The sequence below is a fragment of the Mesocricetus auratus genome, unplaced genomic scaffold, assembly GCF_017639785.1.
Source record: "Mesocricetus auratus isolate SY011 unplaced genomic scaffold, BCM_Maur_2.0 Super-Scaffold_100004, whole genome shotgun sequence".
NCBI classification, from domain to species: Eukaryota; Metazoa; Chordata; class Mammalia; order Rodentia; family Cricetidae; genus Mesocricetus; species Mesocricetus auratus.
Genome location: NW_024429189.1, coordinates 44,375,533 through 44,385,141, shown reverse-complemented (window position 1 = coordinate 44,385,141; position 9,609 = coordinate 44,375,533). Strand labels below are relative to the sequence as shown.

The window sequence follows — 9,609 nt, the reverse complement described above, 5'->3', positions numbered from 1 at the left end:
GTAAACGAAGAATGCTCTTTGGTGTGTGTTTCTGTGCATCTTGTCAGTATTTTACTTACTAGAAGACAGCGGGGTTCTCACATCTGCTTCTGAATTCTATCTGTGGAAATGATGCATGGCTTGTGTCCTCTAGGAAACTTCCCTTTGTGTTCAAGAGAGAATAGGAGTTAGAAAGGCAAATAACAGCTCGTCTGATCCCCTCAAAAGGTTTCTAGAGCCCCAAAGGGTTTCCAGACCTCATCTGGAGGCTACACCTCTAAACCAGTTCCTCAGGGGTCTGCTAAGCACTCACTGAGGACGGTCTAGACAGCTGCATTCCAAAAGCAGTTAAAGAAGTAGTAAGGGAAGAATCTAATTCTCCCTGCCTTGAACATGTAACAAATTTCATGTGTTCTTTTCCATTAAAAAAAGTATATATAATGCCACTATTAATAAAGTTGTAAAAATATTTAAGGCATAATGTGTTTTGATACATGGAGTTTTTTTCAATTTCATATAATAAAATTTTGAAACTTATCCCTACACTTTAAAAATCAGATTTTGAAATCCAGTCTGTGGATAACCAGGAACATAATTGCTGTCAGTGTGACAGCTGAACTCAGTGTGACTTTTGTGATAAAAAAAGGATTTGTTACCTTGTATGATCAGACTCACTCCCACTTTATAGACTCGTAAAGTTCTTTTTATTGTTACATTTGGATCAGTGGTAAATATTTAAAAGGATCAGTTACTATAAAAGCAGTCTTTAATGCTATAGACAGCAGGGCTTAGAAATTCTTTATTCACACATCACAAATTTGACCTTCATACTTCCCAGTCCTCAGCTCTCTTCACCCAGTCATCTTTATGTGTTGTGGCCAACAGCATTCAAGTACCAAGGACTAGTGATTTTCTCAAAGACTGACCTATTACGACTTAATTCCAGTGGGAATTGTTTTCCCATTGATTAAAATCTCTTCTCAGACAAAGAGGTGAGTCAATTCATTGTGTGATAGGAGAGCTCTAACAGAATCCACAGTCCCACCAGGAGCCTGATATTGCCTGAGATGGTGGTCAAGCATTAGGCCTGAAGACTCTGAAATTCTTACTTTAAATTCAGGAGAATTTTCAGAGAAAGGAATCTGCTTGGTTCATTCCCACAAACAGCCACCTGCTCACTCTGTTTATCATTTCCAAGCTTTTCCCTCCAGAAGGAAAGAGACATTGTCTTTGCTTCCCAAAGTCTCGGGCTATGCTGTAAGAAAACTGTGAGTATATTGGGGGACACACGCCCCTCATGTCCCTATCATAGTTACCCTTAGAGAGTCTAAGACATTTCCTCTTCAGTGTTACTACAACAACCACAAACAATTAGACTCTTCAAAGCTCAGACATGAAAGCTGCTTAAATTGGTTGTTGGAAATGACCTGCGACCCACTGGTGCCATGTTCCCACTCCAGCATCTGCCACTTGAAAGGAACAAACATCTGCTTTTGAAATACATTTTTTAAGATATTGATACTCCATATGACTTGCTGCTGCTGCTGTTTTAACCAAAAATGTTTGCCGACTTCTTCCTGGTCTTGATTTCTACCGTCATTTTTAATGCCTTGTTGCTTAATTTTTTCTTCCTGTCAGAATCATCATTTTTCTTTTCTGTTTTTTAGTTTTTGCCAGTACAATGCAGGGCCCCAGAGAGCTCATAAGAAATATGAGGTGAAGGGTCAGTACATTGAACCAAGTGACAGCATCATGGGGAAAACAAAAGCCAGTGCCAGGAGGTATCTCTAGAAGCCAAAGCAGGAAACCCTGCTTTGCCTATGTCCCCAAATAGAGCCCTTCGTGGAAATGACCACAGAGAGCCAGACTGCAAGGCAAGAATATGAAAGTGGGTATTGGGAAGCCAACAAATCCTAACCTGGAGAGACTCTTATTTAATGTACTCTTTAAGGACACCGTCTGCCCTTCTGAGTACAGTCTTGAATATATTCCTTGATCTGGCATCTTTCATACAAAAACTACAGAGTTTGAAAGTGTTGACTATCATTTTTTTTTATTTTTTCGAGACAGGGCTTCTCTGTGTAACTTTATAGAACAGGCTGCTCTCAAACTCACAGAGATTCACCTGGTATTAAAGGCATGTGCCACCACCTATTACAATAACTCTTCCCGCCAGCCTGGTCCCAGTGTGACATCAGCCCCAAATAACATACAGAGACTCTATTAGTTAAAATGTTGTCCGCCAATGCCCAGGGCTTCTCATTGGCTAGTTCTGTCTTAAGTATTAACCCATAACTACTAATATATATATATATTTCTATAAGGTATTATCTTACCGAAGATGCCAGCCTTATGCGTCCTCTCTTCCTGGGATCACATGGCGACTGCTCTTTACTGCATTTCCCAGAATCCTCCTTGACTTCTAGTCCCACCTATTTTGCTTCCCTATTGGCCAACAGTGCTTTATTTACCAACCAATAAGACAAACACATACACAGAAGGACTTCCCCCATCAACCACCGCCCCACTTGAATATCAATTTTAATCTCTAGTCCAAGACAGTCAATTACCATGGCCTATCATCACACTCATTCCTTGTTTTCTTTAATTTGAATTCTGAATCTGTGGAGTGAAAAGTAAATATTCTGGTTTCCATGTATGCTGCACTAAAGAGGACAGTTGAAATTCATATTACAGAAATTTTTATTGTAATTATCTCTAATGTGCTGTTTTTATGATGAGAATATGCTTTTTTAAACTTGAACTACTAGGCTTCCTGGAGAAGCCAGCCCGCCTGAGTGACCAGGAGAGTAGACACAAGACTGGACAGTATACTAGAAGAAAATGCAAAAGCAAGGCTACTGTGGCATTGGTGTCCTCTGAGAAAGACCAAACCTAGACTCAGTTCAAACTTAGATTAAATGAATGTATTCCTACTAAGAACAGAAAGGTGGCAGCCTTAGAGCCAAACAGCATGCCAGGCCAAAGGGAGCTAAAGGAAGTGTTTTAAGTGTAGATATCAAAGGTGTATAGGTGTATATTACCATTATCTATGGAATCCACGGGTGGTCGAGAAAGTTGTTTTACTCCTCTCTGTTGTTTCTCTTTCTTGTTGTATAATAATAAAAAGGCCACTTCATCCCAGTCCCACAGCATAAAAGCAGAAAGCAAGCAGTTAAATACCTCACAGCAGGAACACCATTATCTTGCTTTTTTTGTGTGTGGGGGGGGTTGTTTTCAGTTTTCCGAGACAGGGTTTCTCAGTATAACAGTCCTGGCTGGAACTCATTCTGTAGACCAGGTTGGCCTGGAACTCATAGAGATCTATTTGCCTCTGCTTCCCAAGTCCTGGGATTGAAGAGGTATGCCACCATTGTCCAGGTCATTATCCTATTCTATCTTACCTGCAAGCCACTAGGATCTCACAGGCATTCCAGGACAAAGGTCAACAGCCCTTGAGGAATGCCTGGTACCATATTAAGTTTCTTTAGCCATCCCAGGGGAATTATGTATAAATTATTACACAGGTCTGAGCTCTCTGGGGGAAGTGTCATTAATTGACTTGGATAGAGTAGTCAAATAACACAGTGTCATCAGGTTGGGACTGTCACAAAACAAGCAACAAAAAGCAGAGATTTTGTAAAAAAAAAAAAAAAGAAAGAAAGAAAAATAGAAAAAAAAATGTCTGAGTTCATCCAAAACAATGGGCACATGAAGAGATTGCCACTATGCCAAAATCTTCAAAGGGGAATTTGTCCCTCTAGCTGAAGAGCAGGACTCCTACAGTCATGGAGAGGATCACCCCCTAAGCCAAGAAGGTTGAAGAGAAATGGAGAGAGCTGACTCTGAAGCAGGAGGAGGCAGTCTAGTAGGGACCTGTGGTGGTGAGCCCTGCCAGTGACTTCAAGGACAAATATAGCCATTTCATTGACTAAGGAGCAGCCAAAGACTAAGCCTACATGCTACAGGCCAAAACAGGTTGGCTGTGTGCCTGTGGCTAGTGAGCAGGACACACTCCATAGAGGAGGCCATGGATGAAATCTGAGCCAATGAACTCTGTGGCAGAGTGGGAAAGAGTTACCAGCTACCCCCTAGGCATCCCACCGGACTCCCTTTGACCTCCAGTAAGCTGGGGGCATGGAGGGTCAAAGATGCTGCTAACAAGACCCATCCTGGAGCCCCATTTGCAAACTGAGGTCCTCCAGCTGTCACTAAGGTTGGGGGAGAAGTGGTTGTCACATTGCAGCTTGGATGTGTGTGTGTGTGTGTGTGTGTGTGTGTGTGTGTGTGTGTGTGTGTGTAAGAGTGTAAATGTGTGGGTGGGCGTTTAATCTATATTATTCCCTTCAGTCTTTGGAACATTTTCCCCCATGGAGCTGGGGTTATTCTACATTGAATAAACACTGCTTGATCCTGGGGAGGGAGAACTCATCCATTTAACCACAGCTGAAGTTCAGAAAGGTTGCCTGTGTAGGGAAGGGTCACGGTCACAGGTTGCACCTCCTGAGAGCAGGGAACAGGTTGGTAGAAGGTGAACACCAAGAAGTTCCCACCAGAGAAGCAGAGCACCAGCTGGAAAAACATGACACCAGATGTGATGAGGACCATGGAGATGTCTGGGCATGACTGCAACCAGGGGTGCTGGAAAAGCAAAGGGAAGCCATGTGAATAAAGAGTGCTGATTCTATTTGACCCTTATAATGCACACAGTCTTCTAGAAAGTCAAGCTTTGATGGTTACCCACTGACCTACTCATTTGTCGCTCAGCTACCTTTGTAGTGGTAGGAAACAGTACCACAGGGGCTAACTATAATTTTTCTAAAGACAACACCATCATTCAGTGGGTGGGCTCAATCTGTAGATACTAAAATATCCAACATAGTGAAGATGGCAATAACGCTATCTGAAAAAGAGGTCTAATGTGTTTTATTAAATATACTTGCAAGATAAGCAGGAATAGCTCTGGAACCGTGGCTAGCTTTTATCCTCATCTATGCCCATCCCCTGTCCACGCCCCTTTGGATGTGGACAGTATTGTGGGCTCACCCCTACAGCATAGTTTTGCCCTTACTTTCCAATCCAGATTTCAGAATATAAATTTATGATGTTGCTGTGAAAGTGTTTGGAAATTAAGTTTTATCTTAGAGAAAATCATAACATACAAGTTGATGGCCAGTTATGTAACTTGCCTAAAATCCAAATGTATTTCAGCTAAATTACATTAAGACAGGTAAACTTCTCCTTCCTAACCTTCCAATAAGATTCTTAAGATTACTTTGTCCTGGGGCTAGAGAGATAGCTCAGTAGATAAAGCACTAACCATACAAGCACCAGGACCAAAGTGCATATCCTTAGACCTATGCAAAGCCTGACACAGAAGCACTCACTTGTAACCCCAGTGCTACTACAGGGAAGTGGACACAGGAGAATCACTAGAAGCTCATGGGCCAGCTACCTACATGCACAGTTATGAACAATAGGGAACACTGCCTTAAACAAGGAAGATGGCAAAGAGATGCACCAGACATCACACATAGGCCATGCATGTATGCCCACACTTACATGCATACATTCGTCATACATACTCCACATGGGTACACACACACACACACACACACACACACACACACACACACAAAGATTTCCTTGTCCTATGGAAGAATAGGATTATTTGGACTAATATACAATTAAGCTAATGTAGAAGGAAAGCATGGAACATAAGTGGTTTTGAGAATAATAAAACAAGGCTGGCCATGTTAAAGTGGGGTTATGGGTATACAAACAAGGAGATTCATATACTCACTCTTTTTGTATACATGTCAAATTTTCCATAATAAAAAATTTAAGAATTTTATTTAATGAGTAGACAAGATGGCTCAATGGGTAACCTGCCACAAAACCTAATGACCTGAGTTCAATCCCTAGGATTTTATATGATGGAAAGAGAGAACCAACTCCCACAAGTTTCTCCCTGACATCCACACCCATGCTGTGGCATGTGCATGTCCACAGACACACAATCAATCAATCAATCAATCAATCAATCAATGTATTTCGTGATTTTATTTAAAATTTCAGAATAGCCTATATTTTTATTTTTAAACCAATCTTTATTGTGAAGAATCTAGAAAAGATAACCAAGTATAAGGGAGTAAAAATGCCCCTGTGCTTGGCATTTCCCAACACTTAGATACCAAATATGCAATGGAGCCACTCCAGCAGTGTAAAGGGATCAGTATTTGTAGCTTCTAACTTTAATGCCACAGTTCCTTCCGTGTTGTAGAGAGTGACATCACTCTGTGTTTTGGTGAGAAATGAGAAAAAAATTATTTTTAAAAAAATCCCAAAGCACTGTACTGTTTAACCACTATCAGTTGTGCTGATTTCAAGGTCAGATCCAGCGGTGAACTCGGGTGAGTAGACACTTTAGAGCCGTGTCTTCACCCTATGCAGTGAAGGAACTCTGTGAGAGAACTAAGATATCTGGTCAACCGCTACCCACAGAGTTTGGTAAAATGTCTTGACAAAACACTGAGAGCAACTGACACCTGCAGAAAATCAAGAAAGGATTTCTTCATCCTAACCAGAGAGACAATATTTCATGCTTCATTGCAGTTGCGTATGTTGGCTAACTATGTCTGGGTAACAAAGCCCTGCAAAACAAGAAGCTTAGAAACAACAAAAGGATTGCCACATTGACAACCGTTTATCTAGATTCATTCCTGAGGGCGATGAACACGGGAGCGACGTAGGTGGGCGGTTCTGGCTCACAGTCTCTTAAGAAGTTGCAGCCAGGCTGTGAGCCAAGGCTTACCTGCTAGAACAGTCCACTTCCAGGTTCATTCTCAAGATTGTTAGCTGACCTCAATTCCTTGCTACAACGGCTATCCAGAGGCTGCCTGAGTGTCTTAATGACACGGCTGATGTTTTCCCATAAACTGACCAGACAGAGAGAAATGAGAGAGAAAATGCAATTAAGAGAACACCCAAATGAGAGAGTATCTGTGATCGGATTTGCATCATCTGTAATCTGGTGTGAGAAATGATGTGCCATCATCCTGCCTTATCCTGTTGATCATTACTGTCGAACATAACAACACAAGGATGTGACTACTGAGAAGTGTGGATCGCTGCGTACATTTTAGAGGCTGGCTACCTCATGTAGGATGAAAAGAAAAAGATAGCGCCCCTAAGCACTAGAGATAAGATATGTGAAAATTGATATGCAAAAGAAATATAGTTGGACTCCTATCTAGCTAGATTTTTGTTTGTTTGATTTTTAACTGAAGTCAAAGAAAGAGGGCTACACAGTGACTATTCATTATTTAAAATACTGACTTTTTTATGTTGCAGATCTCTGTGTTTAAGAACAGACCAGCACTATCAGTCATTTCAGGAGCTTAGCTGTAGAGAACAGCAGTAGCGATGGCTGCTAAGATCTGTGCTCTCCCTGCTTTTCTCAGATGGAGTTCTGTGTGCCTTGCCCAAGCTAAGCTCCTAGCTTTTAGTCCCACCCCTCTCTGCCTCGACAAAGTTGCTCTATTTCAGCTTTTTTTGCTGATTCAGAAATACGACCACCATGATCAAAGAGCTGTGGTGGTTTCTGACGGCAACAAACCTAAAATTGCGAGTTTTAGGAGGCAGAGGCAAGCAGATCTCTGTGAGTTTGAGGCCAACCTGATCTCCTGGAGTTACAGACTGTTAACAGCCATCATGTTGGTTCTGGGAATTAAATCTGGTCCTCTGGAAGAGAAACCAGTGCTATCAACCACTGAGCCATGTTTTCCAGCCCCCACTACTAGTGATTTTTGAAAGGATATTTTTAGATTTCCCACCATGCTCTGAGAATGCAAGAAATCAGCACAAAACAGATCTTCTCTTGCTTCCTACCTCAATCCGTAGCTTCTCAGTAATGGTGTGGGTGACTTCTCAGTAGTGGTGTGGGTGTGCCTTCAGAGTGGGGGACTTCACATCAGAGTGGGTGACTTCTCAGTAGTGGTGTGGGTGTGCCTTCAGAGTGGGGGACTTCACATCAGAGTGGGTGACTTCACAGTAGTGGTGTGGGTGTGCCTTCAGAGTGGTGACTTCCAGCCTGCCAAGAGAATCCCATTTACTCCTCGATGATATCCACCATGTTGTGGTAATAAAGCACAGTCTTTTGACAAATAGATAACATCCCATCAAAACAGAAACAAATCCATACTCAAGAGTAGCCTGAAACCTGGCTACCTATGCAGTCTAAAGAGCAGTCGCCAAGGCCTGAGAAGGAAGAAAAGGCTTCCCGTTACTTCCATAACAGCTATTGTGGAGATATAGCCAATGATAATTTTATTTATTGCTAAAAGAGAAATTTAATCATTTCTACAATCCATGGGATAATAAATTGATTCTGTTTAGTGGAAAGAGTTTGATGCATATGACCAGTCTTCCTGAGTCTAATAGTCACTATCAATCAAACCTCCTCCCAACAGCACCCTCGGTGGCCTACAATTCTGAATTTTTCAGAGTCCCCTTGATGTTATCAGAACATATGGAATTAGTGTCCTCAGGTGTTTTCTTCTTGTCAGGATAATTCATTGGTATCTCTTCAAGGGAGGGTTTTTGGGGGTTTGTTTCTTGTTTTGTTTTGTTCTGTTTGGGTTTGGTTTTTTTTTTTGGTACCACTTTGAAAATAAAACATTTATTCCCAGCAAAGGTAAAACATAAGTTCTTGATCCTATAAGGAAGAATTAACTAGGAACAATAGTATCCCTTTTCTGGCTCATTCCTTGCAAGTTATTATGTTTATACACCAAATTATGAAGGTTTTCTTTCTGGATTCACTTCAACAGACACTTTTTCATGGCAATGGGTCCAGCTCCTTCCTCATGTTTATTTTTGAAGAACTCCCACAGACTGGCCTGACTTTAACTACAGAGAGATGTTTGGGCTGTTGGGTTTTGGAGGTGTTGGGGAAAGGGCAGAGATAAGAAGGTGGGAAAAAAAAATCTCGTTTCATGTAAACACAATAGCAATCTCAAATACACTCACTGAGCTGTATCTCACCAAAGAATCAATGGCTGACATCAGACACTTTGCTAATAGCAAGTTTTGAAGGGCCAGGAATGGAGATACCATGAGAGCACCAGGTCCCTAAAAATAGGCATCAGGAAAGGTCAGATGGAATCATCTACATCCAGAAACCAGTTATGTGTCTTTCTGTCCGAGTCCTAGCTAAAGGCAGGCTGACCCCTGTGGCTCCCAAAGGTGCTTAAAATGAACATTTTAAAATACTCCTTCAGATTATGACTTCAAAATGCTATCATCCTGGTCGGTAAAACCCTTTACCTAACCTTTTCATTAAAAGTACCAATTATATAATTACTCAAAGTTCCAGGAAGTTTCTCTGGTACCTAAAGAAGTTTCTGTTTTTCTCTTCCAGCCCATCCTACTAGTTCCTGCTGACCGAATCCCACAGTCCTTCTCTGCACACATCACCGCTCTGTTGATGTTTTAAAAAAAAAAAAACACTCTTTCACCATTGTCTGCTGGGATTTGGCCCAAAGTACCTTTCAAGATTTATCCTGCACTACTCTAATAAAAATGGTTCATCCCAACACTCTGCTACGTAGAAAACGCCCTCCTTCATCA

At 41.5% G+C, this 9,609-nt stretch overlaps 1 long non-coding RNA gene across 1 annotated transcript; it reads right to left on the bottom strand.

Annotated features, from left to right (window-relative positions):
* Window positions 1-2,283: 2,283 nt before the first annotated feature.
* On the bottom strand, window positions 2,284-8,152 carry LOC121140401. The gene is made up of 3 exons (XR_005877223.1): window positions 7,870-8,152; window positions 6,794-6,917; window positions 2,284-4,620 (listed from the first exon to the last, which is right to left on the bottom strand). It is a non-coding gene; the product is annotated as an uncharacterized LOC121140401 (long non-coding RNA).
* Between the last annotated feature and the right edge of the window lie 1,457 nt (window positions 8,153-9,609).